At 51.7% G+C, this 21,632-nt stretch overlaps 1 long non-coding RNA gene and 1 pseudogene across 1 annotated transcript; both read right to left on the bottom strand.

Moving 5' to 3' along the window:
* Positions 1-661: 661 nt before the first annotated feature.
* LOC104660712 lies at positions 662-7,578 on the bottom strand. Its single transcript, XR_004055027.1, has 4 exons — positions 7,365-7,578; positions 3,715-3,808; positions 3,396-3,556; positions 662-958 (listed from the first exon to the last, which is right to left on the bottom strand). It is a non-coding gene; the product is annotated as an uncharacterized LOC104660712 (long non-coding RNA).
* Positions 7,579-12,036: 4,458 nt separating this feature from the next.
* Positions 12,037-20,081, bottom strand: LOC104660714 (annotated as a pseudogene).
* Between the last annotated feature and the right edge of the window lie 1,551 nt (positions 20,082-21,632).

A 21,632-nucleotide genomic window follows, 5' to 3' on the forward strand; every position in this document is an offset into this window, starting at 1 on the left:
AATCAAGACTGAGATATCAGGCCAGGTGCAGTGGCTCATGCCTGTAATCCCAACACTTTGGGAGTCGGTGGATCACTCAAGCCTGGGAGTTCAAGACCAGCCAGAGTAATATAGCGAAAAAAACCTGTCTTTACAAAAAGTAAAATGATTAGTGAGGGGTGATGGCATGGTGCACACCTATAGTCTCAGCTACTAGGGATAGTCACAGTTACTCAGGAGGCTGAGGTGGGAGGATCCCCTGAGGTCAGGGAGACAGGGACATCAAGGCTGCAGTGAGCTGTGATCACACCACTGCACTCCAGCCTGAGTAACAGAGTAAGACCCTGTTTCAATATAATCCAGGACTTTCTTTGAAGGGAGAGGGAAACAGGACTGACATGTGGGAAGATTGTTTGAATTCTCCAGCCTTCCCATTTGGATGTTTTTCTCTTTGTGTGAACATAGCCATAAGCTGGCTCCTTATAGAGGCATAGGCAGTGGTTGAAAATACAGGTCCTAGAGACAAGGAAGTCTGGGTTTGAATCTAGACTCAGCCACTTTCCAGCTGTGTTACCTGGGACAAGTCCCTGTTCCTCTCTGATCCTGGAGCCACCTGCTTCACTACCCTGAACGGATGAATGGAAAGCACTTGGTACAAAACCCAGCACAGACTTGGCACACATAACTCATAGCTCAGTGTCATTAGAAGAATGCCAGGAGGGCTGGCCTCCATGCTGGAAGGGGCTCTAGACAAAGCTGACCCATGTGAGGCATCAGGATCCACTGGCTGGTCTAGAGATCTCGGAACACCTCTCCAGGCTGGTTCTCCCCGCCACTTCTGCCTCCCACACACTTCTGCTCTTTCATGCAACTGTAGTTTTCTTAGCCCCTACAACTGGGGTGGGGCTGCCGCAGGGGCCATCAGGCTGTGAGGGAGGCTGACGCAGACACAGTAGGTAAGAGGCCAAGATGTACAGTCCTGAAAGAGGGCAGGAGGCTGGTAACTCAGTGGGTGAGAAAATGCAAAGGCTGGGGCTATCTTAGCCCAGAAAAGGACAATTTTTCCCCCGAATTATTTTCCTTCATTTGTTTCTTTCTCCCCTCCCTCTCTCCCTCTCTCGCTCCTTCCTGCTGTTCTTCCTTTCCCTCCATTACTTTCTTTACTCCAAAGGAAATTTAAGTGGAGGATGTAAAAGCATATGCTGTTATTAATTTTTGCAAATGTGCTTAACTGAGAGGCACTGAACAGAAAGAAGAACACAATTGTATCTCCATTATGTTCATCTGGGCCACTAGATACCAGTCACCCACTCACTCAGACAATGGCAGAAAGGACAAGCCAGCCCCCAGGGACCTGGCCCTGACAGTTTACCTGTCGGCACACCTCCCCTGAGCACTGCAGCCTCACCAACTGCCTAGGGTCCCTGAGACTGCCTGCTCACACTCACCTCTGAGCCTTCCAGTCTGCTGTTCCCTCTGCCTGGAACATCCTCTCCACTCCCCTGTAGACACCCTCTAGCAGCTCTCCTGGCTGACTGCTAATTGGCTTTAGGATTCAGGGAGGCATCCTGCCTTGGGTGCCTTCTCTGATGGCCACAGATCAAGTTAGGGGTCTTCTCTGGCTGCTTATCCTCATAGCACCTGCTCCTGGATGTGACAGACAGCTTGTTTTGCCACCCTGTGGTCCAGCAGCTTTCTGAGGGAGGGCTGGGACCAGCTCTCATTTACCTGTGTCTCTCACCCCTGCAAGGTTCTGGCCACAGAGAGCAAGGCCTAAGCACATTACTTGTAGAGTAAAGGGATAAAAGATGAGGCATCCCAAATGGGAGGAGTGGGTCAATCTTAGCACTTGGGGAGTCTGAGATGGGGGGATCACTTGAGGACAGGAGTTTCAGACCAGCCTGGGCAACCCAATGAGATCCCATCTCTACAAAAAAAGGAAAAAATTGTTCTTTAATTAGCCAGACGTGTTCGTGTGCACCTGTAACCTCAGCTACTTGAGAGGCTGAGGTGGGAGGATCAGTTAAGCCCAGGAGGTTGAGGCTGCAGTGAGTTATCATGGCACCACTGCACTTCAGCCTGGGCAATGGAACAACACCCTGTCTCAAAAAAAAAAAAAAAAGAAGGCAAGGCATCCCTGCTGGAAGTCACTCTGTAGACCACAGGCTGACAGAGCGTGGTGGTTGGGCGGGGAGGAGTTGGGAGCTGCACCCGGCACCTCACACAATGTTATCACGGAGCTGAAGACAAAAGTTTCCAGAGTTGGGTTTGAGTCCCAGCTCCTCCAATGATGATATGACAACCCAGACATGTGCTGGGATGTCCTCTGAGCCTCAGCTTCCTCACTGCAATTTGGAGCTCTGTCTCTTTCTGGCAGGGGGTTATTGGGAAGACCAAATGAGATCATGTCCCCCTCCCAAACCCTGCAAGTCCTTTGTGTCGCAGTTAGAATGAAGTCTATAGCCCTGTCCACTCACAGCCTGCCCCCCTTCCCCACTGGCACCCTTGCACATGGAGCCCCTACACCCTCGCCCCTCCACACACACACTGAGCCCTGTGCTGTTCTCTCTGCCCAAATGGCCCTTCCCTCAGACATCTAGATGTCCCTTGTCCTTCCCTCAGTCTGCCTCTCGGAGCAGTCTTCCTGACTACTACAACGGTGCCTCCCCAACACCAGCCAGCGTCACTCCCCACCCCCGCCCTGCTTAGCAGCATCGCTCCCTGGCTGACATTACATCACTGAATTTATTTATTTACTTATTGTCTCCCTCCCCTCCATGAGGGCAGGAACCTTCATCTGTCTTGTTGACAGTAGCATCCCTAGAACCTAGCTCAGGCCTGACTCACAGTGTGTGCTCAGTCCACATTTGGGAAACCAATGGAGAGAAGAATGGCTCAGAGATGTGCTCAGGAACCCAGTTCCCTGACCTCCCATCCAGGCTGCACCCCTCAGGAGTCTAGGTTCCTGCTGATTGGTGGAGTCCAGGACTCAGGGCTGGAAAGTGTCCACCCACAGGGCAGATGGGCCAAGGCCATGTGCTGGAGGTGTGCAGGGCTGGGAGAGGGGTCAGTCCCAGCTCCCATATGAGGGGCATGTACCTTGCCTTGCCCCTGCTTTGGCTAGAGGGTACCCTGTTCACCAGACATGAGCCCAGGTGGCCTAGGCTCTCCCCTGGCTTGGCTCTGGCTTTACCCCAGAGCCCTCCAACTCGCAGACCTCCAGGCAAAGAGGGCTGGGGACCCATCTGTCTCAGCCACTTGTCTTTTCTCCAGTAACAGAGCCCAGAGGGGTCCCTGCCTGGGCTCAAAATCACACAGCAGATTGGGGTAGAGTCAGAGAGGACCCGAGACTCCTGTGCCAGCCTGGGCATCCCCTCCACTGCCAGGAAAGGACTGTACCCAAGTCACATCTGTACCCAGGCTGAGGTGTCCGAAGCCCAGGCTGAAATCCGGTTGCTGCTGCAGAGACTAAAAGTTTCCAAGGCCTTGTCAAGTGGGCTGTGTCAGATGATCCCCAGGCCTGTCACTGGCTGCTCTTCGGCTCAGACACCTCAAACCTCACCAAGCACTTCCATTTCTGAGGGAATAGAGGTCGTGGCTTCCCTCAAGCACCCATTTACCCCACCCTCCTCCTCCTCTTCCTGCAAACTTGAGTCACAGTTGCCCTGCTAGGCGCAGGCCCCAGGGATGTCTGAGTCAGCCTGGCTGGGGTTCCAGTCCCGACATCGCCCTTACTAGCTGGGAGACTCCGGTAACCTCCAACCCTGCCGAGCCTCCACTTCGACATCTGTGAAACAGCCATGAACAATCAGGTCTCAAAGGTCAACTCCTCTATGCAGGCACATAGCATGCATTAGGTATCCAATCATAATAGCAGCACCCACATGGAGCCCCTTATGGTAGCCCTTCTCCTCTGCACTTCCACGTAGCATCTCATTTACCCTTCACAACCACCCAACTAGGAAGGCACCATTATTATCCCATTTTACTGATGAAGAAATTGAGGCACAGGGAGGTGAATTTACCAGCCAGCTCACAAACGGACTAGTAGATGGCAGTTTGGGGATTGGAGCCCAGAGTCTGTGCTCCTGCCCACCCACTCCGAAATGGGGGCTATAAAACAATATTCTAAGAGTTCTTCCTACGTGCCTTGCAGTGGACTGAGAATTTGAGTCTTCAGTACGTGCAATCTTCACAACAGCCCTATGAGGTGGGGGTTATGAGGAGCCACCATTTTACAGATTGGTAAGTCAAGACACAGAGAGAGGATGTGGCTTGCCACAGACCACATGGCTAGTGAGCATAGGAGCCAAGATTCCAACCCGTTTCCCATTCTGGCCAAGAATAACACTCCTGCTTCTTCATTTCTCCTAAAGAAGCCATGCTGTCTCTGTCCCTGGCTGTGACTTGGGCTGCTTGTCCCTTCTCTGCCCACCTACCCACCCCCAGGGCTGTGCTGGGGAGAGAAGGTGGTTCCTGGAGCCCTCCAGCCTCTGAAAACCATGGCAGTGGGGCAACGTAGAGGATGGGCTTAAAGCCAAAGAAACACAGCTTCTTCTTCTTGTTGTTTTTTTGTTTGTTTGTTTTAGATGGAGTCTCGCTCTGTCCCCGGAGAGTGCAGTGGCATGATCTCAGCTCACAGAAAGCTCCACCTCCTGGGTTCATACCATTCTCCTGCCTCAGCCTCCCGAGTAGCTGGGACTACAGGCGCCCGCCACCACGCCCAGCTAATTTTTTGTATTTTTAGTAGAGACGGGGTTTCACCGTGTTAGCCAGGATGGTCTCAATCTCCTGACCTCGTGATCCGCCCGCCTCGGCCTCCCAAAGTGCTGGGATTACAGGCGTGAGCCACTGCACCCAGCCTTTTTTTTTTTTTTTTTTTTTTTTTAAGACTGAATCTTGCTCTGTTGCCCAGGCTAGATGCAGTGGCACGATCTCGGCTCACTGCAACCTCTGCCTCCCGGGTTCAAGCAATTCTCCTGCCTCAGCCTCCCGAGTAGCTTGGATTACAGCCATGTGCCACCAGGCCTGGCTAATTTTCGTATGTTTAGTAGAGATAGGGTTTGCCATCTTAGTCAGGCCAGTCTCGAACTCCTGACTTCAGGTGATCCGCTCACCTCGGCCTCCCAAAGTGCTGAGATTTACAGGCGTGAGCCAACGTGCCTGTCCAAGAAACATGGATTCTAATCCCAATGCCCCTGCTTCCTAGCTATGGGACCTTGATTGAGTTCCTGCATCAGTTTCCCCACTTACAAAAAGAGGTTACTAAAAAGGATACCTCACTCAAGGGTGTGAAGACCCAGTGAATGAAGTGTTAATAAGAGCTCCACATACAGCGATGCTGCAGTTCAGCTGCACCAGGGTGGCCTCCCTTGACTTGCTGGGAGTTACAATAAAGAAGGAAGGTCTTAAACCTGTAGATCTTTCCAGAGAAAGTGCGTTTCCTAAAATCAAATCCTGCCCTTGCTCCAAAACTTTCAGTGATTTCCCATGACCATGCCACAGTCCCAGGGTCTCCCCTGGCCTTCAAGTCTGGCACGGTCTGACTCTGCCAACATCCCTAGTGCCACCATCTGTCAGCCCCTCCTTGCTCCTGCTCCTGGTCTGCACGTGCTGTTCTCTTTGCCAATAATGCCATTTCCTTAGCCCCCTGGTCCCGCTGGGGAACGCCTCCTCATCCTTCAAAGCCAAGCTGGAGGGGAACATCTTTGGAGAAGCCGCTTGACCTCCCAGGCAGAAGGGGTCACTCTCCCTGGAGATGATGTGATAATGTCATTAACCACACTGGGTTAGAATCATCAGAAGCTGTTCCTGCCTCTCCCACCAAGCAAAGGGCTCTGGAGGCCAGGAAAACGCCTATGAATCTTGCCCGCATCCCCAGAGCCCAGCATGGGGCGGGCTCAGATTACGTCAATCGTGTTTGAAGACTGAATAAATGAATGTCTTCGTTTGCTACCCTCAGAAGCCCAGTCTGGAACAAAAATTCCAGTGCAAGGGTTTTGGTTTGAATGCGATCCCAAGAATTACGTGTAGGTTGTCAGGGAAATGACACAGGAAAGGGAAGAAGCCAATAAAGGGTATGGGAATTAGCACATAACACTATGGACAGCTGGAGAACCTTAGGTGATGATGCGGAACTGTTTATCACTAACTCTCACCAGGTCAGTCGTACATCAAGGCTACTGGTGGGATAGCACTTTACAGCCTACTCTAGCACTACGGCGGCCTTCTGGGGCAGGTGCCAGCAGGCTGCAGCTGCTGGATGAAGCCCCCAGGCAGAGTCACTGGTCCTCAGGTGCTCAAGCTTAGCTGGAAGGCTTCAGGTTGCTGTGCAAGGGAATAGTCAGTACCCAGAGGATATGTGCACGTGTTACAGTGAATGAATGAATGGATGGAGTATCAAGAAAAGAGCCGCATATCTTCAGTCATTGAGCAGACACAGCCCTTCTGCTGTGTGGCCCTGGACCAGCCATCATGCCTTTCTGACCCTGGTTTCCTCTTCTATAAGGCAGAAATGCTAGCCCAGCCTCCCAGGAGATAAAGAGTGGGGGTTCCCCAGAGAGTGAGAAGGGTTCCACCTGGGCTCCCAGACTCAATCTCAGCTCCAGGAAGCAGGACATGGCCCCAGTGAGGGTTCTCTGTGGGTAAAGAAGCCACAGGAGGCAGGCACAGTGCCCTGGTTGGAACCACAGGGCCCCTGAAGCAACCACATCATGGCCACCACAGCCTCCACCATCCCACAGCAATTTCCGCTGCTGCCTCTCCCCAGGGCAAGGTCTCCCACCAATGGCTGGCTGTCCCCTCTGCCAGCACCTGCCCCCGGTGGGGCCTGCAGCATGGCTTTGGCTGCTGCAGGGCAGGCTGGCAGCTGCTCCTGTGTGCAGCAGCGTGTTTGCTTTGAAAAGCCAGAGACTCCTGTGGTTAGGGGCTCATGTTCCATGTAGCACAGGTTAGAATCCCAGTTCTACCACTTGTGACTGTGGGCAAGTCATTTCATCCCAGTCCTCTCTGGTCTCATTGACAAGATGGAACTAACATTCTATTGTCCCCTCTGGTGGTCTCAGCTCCAGGAGTTTGTGAGATAGTTGCCTCCACTGTTTTCTCTACTGCAAAACCCATGAGGACACAGTTATCTTGCCTCCTGCCCCAACCCCAGGGTCTTGAACACAGTAAGTGCTCAATAAATGCTTGGTAAATACATGAATTATTGTCTGACCCGCCTTGCTCTTCTAGTCCAAACTTAAATGTCGCCTCCTCCAGGCAGCCTTCCCTGATTCCTTTTCTGGGTTCCCAGAAGCTCTTCCAACTCCTTTAGCCTCTTTCCTGCAGCTGCCTGGCCTACTGGGTGTGGCTGCCCATTATCGGACACAGCCCCCTCAACCTACCTTTCCCCACGTTTGCGCGGGGCCTGCGGGCCTGCCCGCAGTGAGGGAATGAAGGGCTGGAAGGAAGGGGAGGGAGAGGGAGAGAAGGAGAGACGTATCTGACCCAGATACATCTAGAAGGCTCGGGAAGGCGCCGGGGGATTCTCGAAGGCCGGGCCGAGCTCCGCAGCCTCAGCAGGCCAAGATGCGAGCAGGGGCCCGGCCGGAAGGAGGCGGGGGAGGGGCGGCCAGGGAGCTGGACGCTAGCGGACGGGCGGGGGCGGCGGGGGTGGCGGGAGGGTGGGGGGCGGGGGTCTGGTATTTCCTGAGGTCCTTCAGGAAATGCTCGGGGCCGCCCCTGGGCGGGATCGGCGGTGGGATGGGCCTGGGAGGGAGCCGCAGGCGCCTTCCCCGCGCTGCCCTGGGCTCTCTGGAGGGCTGTCTCTGGGAGCCCCCCTCCCCGTCGCGGAGGCGCTACTCAAGCCCCATTTTACGGAGGAAGAAACCAAGGCTCAGAGAGGGCCATCGGGGTCACAGTGCCCCCGGCACAGTTCTGCGGCTGCGCCAGCGCCGGCCCACTCCCTCCGCGCCCCGTCCCCTGCCAGGGCTGCGGCATCAGCAGGACGCCCCATCCCCGCCGGTAGCCGAGGACCCGGGCCGGGCTCCCTTTGGCAGGGCCAGGGCGGAGGACTGGGAGACGGGGCGGGAAGGCGAGCGGAGCCCGGCGTACCCCTCGCACAGACCGCGCAGCGCGCAGCCTCGGCCTTCGGGGAGAGCAGTGCCGGCCACCCTGCCCCGGATCGTCCTCTGCCTCGGCCCTCCCGGAGACCCGGACACGGCCAGGCAGGACCCCGAGACACATCAGACGCCCCATCTTATACTCGGGAGCCTGAGACACTCACTGTTCACCAGACGACTCGCTCCCTCCGCTGTCGGAGGAGTCAGAGTCCATAGGGACTGGATGGGCACCGTGTGCTTGAGTTCAAATCCTGCCTGACCACCTGCTGGCTGGCGCTTTTCTTGTCTAAGCCACAGTTCCCTCAGTGTGGTGAAGATGACAGCACAGCCTGCCTCAGAAAGTTGCAGTGAGAACTAAGTGCGTTCTGCTGGGCGCGGTGACTCAGGCCTTAATCCTAGCACTTTGGGAGACCTGGGCCTGAGGATGGCTTGAGGTGAGGAGTCCGAGACTAGCCTGGTCAACATCGTGAGACCTCCGTCTCTACTTTTTTTTTTTTTTTTTTTTTTTTTGAGCCGGAGTCTCGCTCTGTCGCCCAGGCTGGAGTGCAGTGGCGCGATCTCAAGTGAGCGATCTCAGCTCACTGCAACCTCCGTCTTCCAAGTTCAAGCGATTCTCCTGCTTCAGCCTCTCGAGTAGCTGGGACTACAGGCTCCCGCCACCACGCCTGGCTAATTTTTTTGTATTTTTGGTAGAGACGGGGTTTCACCTTGTTAGCCAGGATGGTCTCGATCCCCCGACCTTGTGATCCGCCCGCCTCAGCCTCCCAAAGTGCTGGGATTACAGGAGTGAACCACCGCGCCTGGCCTACAAAATATTTTTAAAAACACGTTGATCAGTATAAAGCGCTGTGCCTGTTCTCAATCTGCTGTTGTGACAAAATCGTGCTCAGGCCCCTCCCACGTGCAAATAAATTATTTGACATTTACTCACAACCGTTTCCTGCGCAGTCTCTCCTTTTCCCTCCCCTTCTGAATTTTAACAAATATCCCTCTTCTGTAAAGTGTTTGGCTGAAAAAAAAAAAAAAAAAAAGGAAAACAGATCACAATGGCTTAGACAAATAAGGGTTTATTTCCCCTATCCCTGTGAACCTGGAGACCAGCTATGGTTGGCATTGTTTCCCCAGCCCAGTGATGGCAGGGCTGACGTCCTCTGTAATGCGCTTGGCGTTTCCCTCTTGTTTACAGCGCGGCTGATGCTGCTCCTGGAGTTGCATCTCCCTCCGCATTTAAGACAGAAAGGAAAAGGAATGATTACTTTCAGGGTTAATTGAAAGCATTTGTCAATAATTTCCCAGGCACCCCACCCCCTCATCCCCCACGCCCACCCCCGACCCACACAATGAGATCTAATGAGACTCCTTAGATGTCATTGGCCAAAACCGTGTCACATGGTCACTCCTAACTGCAACAAAGGCTGAGAAGGTAAGTAGTTTCTCTTTTCCAACCTCCACAGTGGAAAGCAGCAGGGAAGAGGGGAATTGGGAATGGCACACATGGGTCAGTCAGCTCTAATAATAGTGTCTGCCACACCTTCCCCCTCCGTCTTCTTCCAGCCGCTCCATTCCCCAGGACCTGCCCTCCAGCCACCCCTGACCTCCTCCTTCATCCAGGGGCCACCTGTTTCCATTTCTTTTGGGATATCAGAAGCTCACAACTCTGGGGCTGCACTTCTGCAGGGTAGCAATCAGATGACACTGAGTAGAACTGCATCTTTTTTTCTTCTTCTTTTTTTTTTTTTTTTTTTGAAGGAGGGAGGCTGAGGTAGGAGGATCCCTTGGGCCCAGGGGGTTGAGGCTACAGTGTTCACACCACTGCACTCCAGGCTAGTGTGCAGACTGGAGTGATGGAGTGAGACTCTGTCTCAAAAAAAAAGAAAAAGAAAAAAGAAAAAGAAACAGCGTCTCTTACTTTGTTCCCCAGGCTGGTCTCAAACTACTGGTCTCAAGTGATCCACACACCTTGGCCCCCCTAAAGTGCTGAGATTACAGGTTTGAGCAGCGCACCTGGCTTTCTATACTCAGATTCTTTTTTTTGAGACGGAGTCTCGCTCTGTCGCCCGAGCTGGAGTGCAGTGGCTGGATCTCAGCTCACTGCAAGCTCCGCCTCCTGGGTTCACGCCATTCTCCTGCCTCAGCCTCCCGAGTAGCTGGGACTACAGGCGCCCGCCACCTCGCCCGGCTAGTTTTTTGTACTTTTTAGTAGAGACGGGGTTTCACCGTGTTAGCCAGGATGGTCTCGATCTCCTGACCTCGTGATCCGCCCGCCTCGGCCTCCCAAAGTGCTGGGATTACAGGCTTGAGCCACCGCGCCCAGCTATACTCAGATCCTAAAACACAAATGTCATCATGTTCTGGCTCAAAATCACCCTTAATAATTGGCTCTACTGGAGCCCCATTTCCCTATACTCCCTGCCCTTGAATATCTCACTGTTGTAACACTGAAACACTTAAAGAGTCTGCTCTCCTTTCTCTCTGGTTGCTTCTAGGGTCTCTTCTTTGACTTTGATGTTCTATATTTTCACTACAGTATGTCCAGGCATGAATTTCTTCCTACCTATCTTGCTTGGTTGGGATTCATTAGATCTCTAGAATCTATGCATTTGGTGGTGCTTATTAGATATGGAGAAAAAACGTCAGAGTTTATGTTTTCAAATACTGCATTTGTCTCATTTTCTCTTCTCTGTCTGGAACTGCTACCTATGTTGTTAGATCTTCCTGTTGTATTCTCCCTGGCTCCTAACCACTTTTTTTGTTTGTTTGTTTTCTCCTCCTCCTCCTCTTCTCCTCCTCCTCCTCCTCCTCCTCCTCCTTCTCCTTCTCCTTCTCCTCCTTCTTCTTCTCTTTTTTCTTTTTCTTTTTTTTTTTTTAAGATGGAGTCTCGCTCTGTCGCCCAGACTGGAGTGCAGTGGCTGGATCTCGGCTCACTGCAAGCTCCGCCTCCCGGGTTTATGCCATTCTCCTCCCTCAGCCTCCCAAGTAGCGGGGACTACAGGTGCCCACCACCTCGCCCGGCTAGTTTTTTGTATTTTTTTAGTAGAAACGGGGTTTCACCAGGTTAGCCAGGATGGTCTTGATCTCCTGACCTTGTGATCCGCCCGTCTCGGCCTCCCAAAGTGCTGGGATTACAGGCTTGAGCCACCGCGCCCGGCCTCTCTTTTTTCTTCTCCTTCTCCTTGCTACTGCTGCTGCTGCCACCTCCTCCTCCTCCCCCTCCTTCTTCAGTTTCTCAGAATTATTCTTTTTTTCCCCTATTTTCCATTTATTTTTCTTTCTGGGTTGAATTCTGGATAATTTCTTCAAATCCATCTTCCAGATTATGAATTCTTTATTCAGCTTTGTCTAAACTATCGTTTAAACTCTCCATTGAGTTTTTAATATATTACAAGGTGTTAAATTTCTAGAAGCTCCATTTATTTCTCCTTCGCATTTGCTTAGTTCTTCTCATTCCTCACCCTTTGCTCATGTTGCTCCATCTTCTCCCACCTCTTCCCCTGGCAAATTCCTGTACAACCCATTTCTTTCCATCCCCAGGGAGCTTTCCCTGACCTCCATGATGGACTGGGACTTTCTCGGGCCCTTCAGTCCCTGGGACTCCCTTGTCACAGCGCTGATCACCTTCAGCGATGATTGGCTGGGTCTGAATCTGCCTCCCCCCTTAGACCTGTGCTTCTCATAAGCAGGGGCCATATCTGCATCCTCTCTCAGGGATAAGTGCAGGAGGTTTTCAATAAACTTGTATAAAATAAAAGCAATTTCCTTAGCCCATCCATCACTCCTTAGTCTTACTTGTTTCATGTACTTATTTTATGTTTTTTTCTGTAAAGTATATTACTTACTGCCAGCTACATGCAATCAATTCTAAAATACTTTCAATAACTAAAAATTGAATAATGGTTAAAAAAAAAACCACATCAACTTTCAGTATAATTTGCTTAAGTTGTTCTAGAAAACACTGCTAATTTTTTGTTTCTGCAGAGTGAAGTACAGAAGTGAGCAAATTGATAATTTTTTTTCTTTTTTTTGGAGACAGGGTCTCACTCTGTTGCTCAGGCTGGAGTGCAGTGGTGCCATCACAGCTCACTGCAGCCTTGATCTCCTGGTATCCAGTGATCCTCCTGCTTCAGCCTTCTGGGTAGCAGGGACTATAGGTGTGTGCCACCATGCCTGGCTAATTAAAAATAATTTTTTTTTTTATAGAGACAGCGTCTCACTATGTTGCCCAGGCTGTTCTCAAACTCCTAGGCTCAAGTGATCCTCTGGCCTCGGCCTCCCAAAGTGGTGAGATTACAGGTGTGAGCCACTGTACCCAGCCCAGATTGATAAATTTATAAACATCATGGAAAGAATGATAGAAAGGAACTGGAGCCACTTGAATGCCATTTGGATTCCACTTGTCATAAACCACTCCTCTTTTTTCTACCTCTTGGAAAACATCTTTCTTTGGAACAGAAAAATGTTAGTGTCATCTGGTAGCCCTGATCCTCCATATGGGATGGAGTAATGGTATTCACCATTGGCTTCTTAGATTCTGCTTTATTTTTGCCATAGCAGTGCTAAATCAGGTATTCTGGATAACCAGTTAGTAGAATAGATTTTCTCCACAATGCTTTAATCACTGCCTGCCTAAAGATCTCCAAACTAGTGTGTAAGAAACAGACCAGCAAAATGGAAGGATTTGAAATTTGGATTCCGGCTGGGTGCCGTGGCTCACGCCTGTAATTCCAGCACTTTGGGAAGCCGAGGCGGGCAGATCACGAGGTCAGGCGATTGAGACCATCTTGGCTAACGTGGTGAAACCAGTCTACTAAAACTCCAAAAAATTAGCCGGGTGTGGTGGCGGGCGCCTGTAGTCCCAGCTACTTGGGAAGCTGAGGCAGGAGAATGGCATGAACCTGGGAGGTGGAGCTTGCAGTGAGCTGAGATCACGCCACCGCTCTCCGGCATGGGCGACAATGCGAGACTCCGTCTCAAAAAAAAAAAAAAAAAAAGAAATTTGGAATCCACTGACCCCAGGGATTAACTGCAGTTGGTTATCCATCTCAAATCTGGTGCTGAGTTCACAGCAAACCACACCACCAGCACAGTTTTAATCATATGGGCATGCTTTTCATGGAAAAAGTGCCTGCAAGACCTCCTGCTCCTGCATTCAAACTATTGTGGGAACACCGGTAGGCAAAGTCAACTCTTCCGTCATGTAAGTGGAGTTCAGTATTTCCAACTGTACGTGCTAGATCAAGCCAGCAAAATATCTCTTCACTTGTCCAACTTTCGTGGTAGCAGGTATATTAAAGCGCTGCCCAGGGCCGGGCGCGGTGGCTCATGCCTGTAATTCTAGCACTTTGGGAGGCTGAGGTGGGTGGATCACAAGGTCAGGAGATCGAGATCATCCTGGCTGACATGGTGAAACCTTGTCTCCACTGAAAATACAAAAAAATTAGCCAGGCGTGGTGGCGGGTGCCTGTAGTCCCAGCTTTTAGGGAGGCTGAGGCAGGAGAATGGTGTTAACCCAGGAGGTGGTGGAGCTTGCAGTGAGCCAAGATCTCACCACTGCACTCCAGCCTGGGCAACAGAGCAAGACTCCGTCTCAAAAAATAAAAAAATAAAAAGAGCTGCCCAGTATAAAAATGCAGCCCACTCAACAGGATTGCTATAATCGAGCCTCCTCCCTTCTCAGTTGCTTCAGGGATATCCTTTATTCTTTTTTTTCTGAGATGGAGTCTTGCTCTGTCACCCAGGCTGGAGTACAGTGATGCGATCTTGACTCACTGCAATCTCCACCTCCTGGGTTCAAGTGATTCTCCTGTCTCAGCCTCCTGAGTAGCTGGGATTACAGGCACACATCACCACACCCAGCTAATTTTTTTGTATTTTTAGTAGAGACGGGGTTTCACCATGTTGGCCAGGTTGGTCTCAAACTCCTGACCTCAAGTGATCCACCCATCTTGGCCTCCCAAAGTGCCTCGATTACAGGTGTGAGCCATCAGCGCCACCATGCCCAGCTGATATCCTTTATTCTTTTTTTTTTTTTTTTTTTTGTGAGATTAAGTCTCGCTCTTGTCCCCCCAGGCTGGAGTGCAATGGCACAATCTCAGCTCACTGCAACCTCCGCCTCCCAGGTTCAAGCGATTCTCTTGCCTCAGCCTCCAGAGTAGCTGGGATTACAGGCGCCTGCCACCATGCCTGGCTAATTTTTGTATTTTTAGTAGAGACGGGGTTTCTCGGTGTTGGCCAGGCTGGTCTCAAACTCCTGACCTCTGTTGATCCGCCTGCCTTGGCCTCTAAAGTGATGGGATTACAGGCTTGAGCCACTGTGCCTGGCCGATATCCTTTATTCTTAAGGTTTCTTCCCCCCTCTTGGCTTTATAATCCCCACTTTCCTCAATGTTAACTCCATGGAGTTGTAGCTGTGACTCAATAGTATAATGATTAAAAGAGAAAGCTTTGGCTTCTATAAGAATTTTATACCGTTTGGTATAGGCTGAAACAATAACTGGACTAAGGCTGGGCGCGGTGACTCACTCCTGTAATCCAAGGAGTTCAAGACTAGCCTGTGCAACATGGCAAGACCCCATCTCTATAAAAAAAAAAAAAATACAAAAATTAGTCTGGCATGGTGGTGTGTGCCTGTAGTCCCAGCTACCTGAGAGGCTAAGATGGGAGGATCACCTGAGCCAGGGAAGTTGAGGCTGCAGTGAGCTATGATTGTGCCACTGCACTCCAGCCTGGACAACAGAGTGAGACCCTGGATAACAGTAGAAGATGTAGATTAACAGTCAGCGCATTCACTAGGGCTATTTCTTTCTTGTGGGCTCCTACAGTCCTTCTGTAGGCTCACAATACTCTCATCTCTGTATCCCAAGGACGCTGCCTTCTTCATGACCACAGGCTCCCATTTTGCCCCACTTAACTAGCTCTTCTTCAAGATCTGTTTTAACCATTTTTGGTTGAAGGCCAAGAGAATGTTCCAGGAAATAGATGGCATTTTCATCCTTATTCACTAAAGATAAATCAACTGGAGGCAGATCCTGCATTTTGGGGACATAAGAATACTCCCCACCTGGGCACAGTGGCTCATGCCTGTAATCGGAGCACTTTAGGAGGCTGAGGTGGAAGGACCACTTGAGGCCAGGAGTTTGAGAGCAGCCTGGGCAACAAAGCGAGACCCCCTCTCTAGAAAAAAATTTAAAAATTAGCCGGGCATCGTGGGGCAAGCCTGTGATCCCAGCTACTCAGGAGGCTGAGGTAGGAGAATCCCTTGAGCCCAGGAGTTCCAGGGTGCAATGAGTCAAGATCGCATCACTGCAGTCAGCCTGGGTGACGGAGTGAGGCCCTATCTCAAAAAAATTAAAAACAAACAAACAAAAACTCCCTGAAGTGCCTTAGCCTATGTTCCTGAACTAGGTGGAAAGTGTCCCTGTCATCTGCTGGGCGGCATTTGAGTTCAACCACCATGCTTTGCACTGTGACAGCTAACAAATTGTTCTCAGGTAGAATTCTGATGTGGTCCTCAGCTCCCAGAACCCCTCAAGAAACTTCTCAAGCATTCTTTACAAATGTATAGGCCAGACCACCTCAAACGCCAGTGCCTCCACTTAGGGCTCCTTCCGCTAAGTAACTCTGCTCTTCAGACTCAGGTAAACAAACGCTTTCTTCCATGTACTTGCTTTTAACTTCATTAATTCACTTCCCCATCTGTAAATTCATTTCCTTATTCACTCATTTATTCATTATTCACTCGATACATCTTTTCTTTTCTTTTTTTTCTTTTTATTTTTTTAGAGATGGAGTCTTGCTCTGTCACCCAGGCTGGAATGCAGGGATGTGATCTCGGCTCACTGCAACCTCTGCCTCCTGGGTTCAAGCCATTCTCCTGCCTCAGCCTCCCAAGTAGCTGGGACTACAGGTGGATGCCGCCATGCCCAGCTAATTTCTTTTGTATTTTAGTAGAGACGGGAGTTTCACCGTGTTGCCCAGACTGGTCTTGAACTCCTGAGCTCAGGCAATCCTCCGCCTTGGTCTCCCAAAGTGCTAGGATTACAGGCATGAGCCACAGTGCCCAGCCTCTCGCTCTGTCGCCAGGCTGGAGTGCAGTGGCACAATCTCGGCTCACTGCAAGCTCCACCTCCGGGTTCAAGTGATTCTCCCACCTCAGCCTCCCAAGTAGCTGGAACTACTGGTGCTCACTACCACGCCCGGCTAATTTTTTTGTATTTTTTTAGTAGACACGGAGTTTCACCATGTTGGCCAGGATGGTCTTGATCTCTTGATCTCATGATACACCTGCCTTGGCCTCACAAAGTGCTGGGATTACAGGCATGAACCACCGTGCCCGGCCTTGATACGTCTTTTCTAAGCACAACATAGGTTGATGCCAGTAGATACGGGATGAACTAATGAGTGACTGAGGCAATCTGCTGTGAGAAATTCTAACAGCCAGGAAGGCTTCAAGTTGAGGTAACACTGGAGCAGGGTCTGGAAGGAAGAAAGCTGGGGAAAAGATTATGCTGATATCCCACAGCAATGTGAAGAGGGCCCCAGTGGGGAGGTCACCAGCCTGTGGGATGCAGCCCGTGGGACCTGGATGCTCCCCAGCATATGAATAGTGCATCTTCTTCCTCTCTTTGCCATGCCTGTCAGGAAGCTGAGAGCTCAGCTTGGTGCAAAGGTAGCAACTATTGTTTGCCAGAGATTTTGTAGTTATCTCTGTTTTGTTGCCCCAAAATTTTGACCTTTACATTATCTATGTCTCTTATGGAAAACTTGAAATTGATGGAGTAAAATTAATAATAATAATAAACACCTGATTCTCAGTAAGTGGTGGATTCAGGACGTAAATGCAGCTCAGAGTCCAAGAGTTGTACAGTGATGTCAGGCTTGTATTAGCTATCACTGCAATAATGCCACATAACAAACAACCCCAAAACTCAGTGGCTTAGAACAATCATTGAATTCCCCCTTATGCATCTACAGGTTAGCTGAGGGTCAGTTGGTCTTGGCTGGGTGGCTCTGCCTCAGGCTAGGCTGGGATACAGGCTCTAGGCTGGGCTCCGGCTGTTCCATGTGTCTCTTGGTGGGGCGAGGCTGAAGGGCCGGCAGCCATGCAGGGGGATGATCTTCTCATAGCAGAAGCACAAGAAGACAGTCCCACTGTGGAAGTGCACCTCAAGCCTTTGGTCTTGTTATATCCACTGCCATCCCTTTGACCAAAGCAAGTTACATGGCTGAGCCCAGAGTCCAGAGACAGGGAGTGCACTGTGCCCACCTGGAGGCCATGGCCAGGGTGAGGGTCAATGCCACATGCCATTTGCATCATCCAGTCTGGTCCCCACCCCTGTTTCTCAGATGGGTATCCCAGGTGGATCAGCATGGGACCAGACAGGGTGCCTTGACTTCCCATTCCCTTTCTTTTTTTTTTTTTTTTTTTTTTTTGAGACGGAGTCTCGCTCTGTCGCCCAGGCTGGAGTGCAGTGGCCAGATCTCGGCTCACTGCAAGCTCCGCCTACTGGGTTTACGCCATTTTCCTGCCTCAGCCTCCCAAGTAGCTGGGACTACAGGCGCCTGCCACCTCGCACGGCTAGTTTTTTGTATTTTTTTTAGTAGAGACGGGGTTTCACCGTGTTAGCCAGGATGGTCTCGATCTCCTGACCTCATGATCCACCCATCTCAGCCTCCCAAAGTGCTGGGATTACAGGCTTGAGCCACTGCGCCCAGCCCCCATTCCCTTTCCACAGCCCCGAGCAGGATCTCACATCACCTGACTGATCCCCCTGGGGTGGGACCAATTCTGGAAAGGGCAGTTGCAGATGGAAGAACCTAGACTTCGGAATCACAAAGACCTGGGTTCTCTCTGTGCTCCCCAAAGCCAGCAGTGAGTCCTCGAGCAAGTCCCATACTACAAAGGAGGAAACTGAGGTTCAGAGGGGTTTAGCGACACATAGTAAGTGCTCCATCAAAAGCGGCCATTCAGGCTGGGCACGTTGGCTCATGCCTGTGATCCCAGTACTTTGGGAGGCCGAGGTGGGTGGATCACTTGAGCTTAGGAGTTCAAGACCATGATAACATGGTGAAACCCCATCTCTACAAAATAAAAAACTAGGCAGGCATGGCAGTGTGCACCTGTAGTCCCAGCTACTCAGGAGGCTGAAGTGGGAGGATCACTTGAGCCCAGGAGATTGAGGCTGCAATGAGCTATGATAGCACCACTGCACTCTAGTCTGGGCGACAGAGTGAGACCCTGTATCAAAAAACAAACACCTGGGCTCGGTGGCTCAGGCCTGTAATCTTAGCACTTTAGGAGGCTGAAGTGGGTGGATTACTCAAGGTCAGGAGTTTGAAACCAGCCTGGCCAACATGGTGAAACCCTGTCTCTAGTGAAAAAAAAAAAAACAAAAATATTAACCGGGCGAGGTGGCGGGTGTCTGTAATGCCAGCTACGCAGGAGGCTGAGGCAGGATAATTGCTTGAACCCGGGAGGCAGAGGTTGTAGTGAGCCGAGATAGCCCCACTGCTCTCCAGTCTGGGTGACAGAGTGAGACTCTGTCTCAAAAACACCCAGTCCCCATTCACCCAGTATCCATCTACCCAGTCTCCATCCACCCAGTCCCCATCCACCCAGTCTCCATTCACCCAGTCTCCATCCACCCAGTTTCCATCCACCCAGTCCCCATCCACCTAGTCTCCATCCACCTAGTCCCCATCCACCCAGTATCCATCTACCCAGTCCCCATCCACCCAGTATCCATTCATCTAGTCCCCATCCACCCAGTCTCCATCCACCCAGTACCCATCTACCCAGTCTCCATCCACCCAGTACCCATCTACCCAGTCCCCATCCACCCAGTATCCATCTGCCCAGTCCCCATCCACCCTGTATGCATCCACCCAGTCCCCATCCACCCAGTTCCCATGCATCCTCACCCAGCCCTGGTCTCCAGTCTCTCAGATTGAGGTCACCTCACCTTCTCTGCACTGCAGTGGCCAGTGCAGGCAGTCCCCCCAGCCCCCCAGCTTGACCTCTGACCTTCCAGGACTCCAGGTTCCAACTCCAGCAGGTTAACAGTGCTGGTAATTGTGCTATCATTGCGCCTCCATGGGGTGCGGGGAGCGGGCTCTGTGGGCCCTTGAAAGCTCCCTAGGGAAGGATGAACCCCATAGTCCAGGGTCCTCTGCACAGCACTCAGAGCAGGATGGAGGAACATTGGGGGAAGAAGGTGGGCAGGCCCCAGTGTAGAAGACACCAACATCCCCCACACATGTCCTGTTCTGAGGCTGGGAAGAGGCCTGACCTACCCCTCCTCCTCCAGTGAGCCTTTCCTGGCTGACCAGGAGGCAGCTGTGTACAAGGGCTCCAGCCCAGGGCTGTGAGCAAGGGAGACCATGGGCCGACCCCACCCCTTCTGGGTCTCTTGTTCCCTTCATAACTGGAGGACAGATGGCAGCAGCACTCAGGAAAGGCTCCGTGCTGATGCACCCAGGAAGTGCTGTGCTGCACAGGCCCAGTGACTGGACAGGACTGTGGGAGCCCACCTGGTCCCTTCCTCCCTGTCTTAGTGTCTTAGTGTGTTTCGTGTTGCTCTAACAGAATACCTGAGACTAGGGGATTTACTTATTTGGTTGTTTTTTAGGCACGGTCTTGCTCTGTCACCCAGGCTGGAGTGCAGTGGCCCCTTCAGCTCACTGCAGCCTCCACTTCTTGTGCTCACATGATCCTTCCACCTCAGCCTCCAGAGTAGCTGGGACTACAAGTGTATGCCACCACATCTGGCTAATTTTTAAACTTTTTGTAGAGATCACATCTCACTGTATTGCCCAGGCTGGTCTCGAACTCCTGGCCTCAAGCAGTCCTCTCACCTTGGCCTCCCAAGGTGCTGGGATACCACGCCTGGGCGTAATTAAATTTCGGCAGGAGTACCTTCTTTACCCCTCCATCTGTGCCCGAAGACTCACCGAGGCCAGGGCTGCAGGACTCCAGGCAGCCACGCACATGCCCTGGCCGACCATCGTCCCCTGACCAAGATGCATACTGAAAAGATCCGGAGGCCGGCTCTGGGCCTTCGCACATGCTGTTCCCTCCACCTGGAACACACTTCGCTATCTCAAACATCACCTCCCATTTATTTTTCAGCATACAGTTAAAAAATAAACTCCTGGGAAACCTGCTTTCATCCAGCTGGAAAAGTTCTCCTGCAGGTTCCCACAGCCCCCCTGCCTCAGTCTCCTCCCCATCCTGTCGCCCCACCACCCCACCACCCCATTACCCGCCACTCCCTCTTTCTCCCCAGGCTCAGCCCTACTGGTGCCTCCTTGCGCCCAGACACGTGTAGACAGCGCTCTCTGCTGGCGACTCTCAGCTAGCAGCTCAGCCTCGCCTGCCTGGGTCCCAGCTCTGCCCCAGGCTCAGGTCGGGGGCCCTGGGGGTCCAAATGAGGCCAGAATCCAGGGAAGAGTCACCCAGAGAGGAGCCTCGGTCTCGGAGCCACAGACCCTGCTCACATCCCTGTCCTGATTTCTAATTTTCATGTGGCCTCGAGCAAATCGTCTTCCTTCCCTGAGATTCAGTTTCCCCTTCCGCAAAACGTATACTCCACAACTCTTTCCTGAGTACTTACCGTGTGCTACATACTGTGTTGGGCACCAGAGATACAGCAGGGACAAGGATGAGCAAAGTCACTGCCTCAGGAAGCTGACACAGAGGGACAGGCAGTACACAATAAACACAACACGGAATATCCATTGTCTAGCACAGGGTGAGTGCTTATTAAAGAGGTGAAGCCGAACCCAGCGCAGTGGCTCACGCCTGTAATCCCAGCACTTTGGGAGGTCGAGACAGTCGGATCACCTGAGGTCAGGAGTTTGAGACCAGCCTGACCAACACTGAGAAACTCCGTCTCTACCAAAAATACAAAATGAGTCAGGCATGGTGGTACATGCTTGCAATCCCAGCTCCTCGGGAGGCTGAGGCAGGAGAATCACTTGAACCCGAGAGGCAGAGGTTGTGGTGAGCTGAGATCATGCCATTGCACTCCAGCCTGGGCAACAAGAGCGAAACTCCACCAAAAAAAAAAAAAAAAAAAAAAAAAGCCGGGCGTGGTGGGTCACATCTGTAATCCCAACACTTTGAGGCCGAGGCGGGCGGATCACCTGAGGTCAGGAGTTGGAGACCGGCCAGGCCGACATGTTGAAACCCCGTCTCTACTAAAAATACAAAAAATAACCGGGCATGGTGGTGCCCGCCTGTAGTCCCAGCTACTTGGGAGGCTGAGGCAGGAGAATGGCTTGAACCCGGGAGGCAGAGGTTGCAGTGAGTCAAGACCATGCCACTGCACTCTAGTCTGGGTGACAGACCAATACTTCATCTCAAAAAACAAAACAAAACAAAAAAAAAGAAGTGAAGCTGGAGGGGCCAGTGTGTGTTGCAAGATGGTAGAGGAGCCCTCACGGGAACGTGGGAACATCGATGCCCATGCAACATGCTCTCATGGCCATGCAAACAACATGAACGCCCAGCACCCTCCCTCGTGTGCTCTCCTTGGACCACCTCCATCCTACTTA

This window comes from Rhinopithecus roxellana, chromosome 19, assembly GCF_007565055.1.
Source record: "Rhinopithecus roxellana isolate Shanxi Qingling chromosome 19, ASM756505v1, whole genome shotgun sequence".
Lineage (NCBI taxonomy): Eukaryota > Metazoa > Chordata > Mammalia > Primates > Cercopithecidae > Rhinopithecus > Rhinopithecus roxellana.